Consider the following 750-nt stretch of genomic DNA (forward strand, 5'->3'; position numbering starts at 1 on the left):
TTCATTTGTTTTCAAAATCATAGATAATTGTTGCACAAAGATTGCCATTACGAGGAATCAAATGGCAAACTCCAGTTTTGACATTCCCACATTTTATATTTTATAGTCTCACGTCCTAACGACACAGTAGCACTCACTTTTGATACTTTTGGTGTAAAAGAAAGAACGTCTTCAACTAAACGTGGTTCTCTTATTTTTCTTTGGCAAGTATACTTGGAAACGTTAAAGGGGAAAGACAAAAGCAGCTTTTACATTTCAAAGAACATGATCCTATCAAGTAGAAACGTTGCAGCTTTTCTGGATGAACTCAGTGTCCACTCTTTGCCCACCTTAACCTCACAGGTCTACGATATAGGACAGGTGATGGTACAGAACTCCCCTTTAATTCATTGGCTGGAAACAAGATCTTCACAGTCGCATACTACTAATTAGAGGCTATCGTAGAAGCAGCACAGGCACTTGAAAGACATTAACATTGACATACAACCTGGTATACGGTCATGCAATGATACTTGACCAACATGACCTTGAGGTAATGATTAACATACCGAAGAGCTGCTTGAAGCATGGTTTATGAAATTCCAGCCATTTTGCAGCAAATATACTTTTTAAATCCCCCAGTTTTAACTTGGAATACTCGTGCAGCAGAAATAAAAGGGAACCAACTTTAGATTGTATATGTACAGTTTTTATATAAATATACACATCTACCCAATTAGGAATCTTTATTTTCTACAATAGTTTTTGCTT

Source organism: Salvelinus namaycush, chromosome 4 (genome assembly GCF_016432855.1).
Source record: "Salvelinus namaycush isolate Seneca chromosome 4, SaNama_1.0, whole genome shotgun sequence".
NCBI lineage: Eukaryota > Metazoa > Chordata > Actinopteri > Salmoniformes > Salmonidae > Salvelinus > Salvelinus namaycush.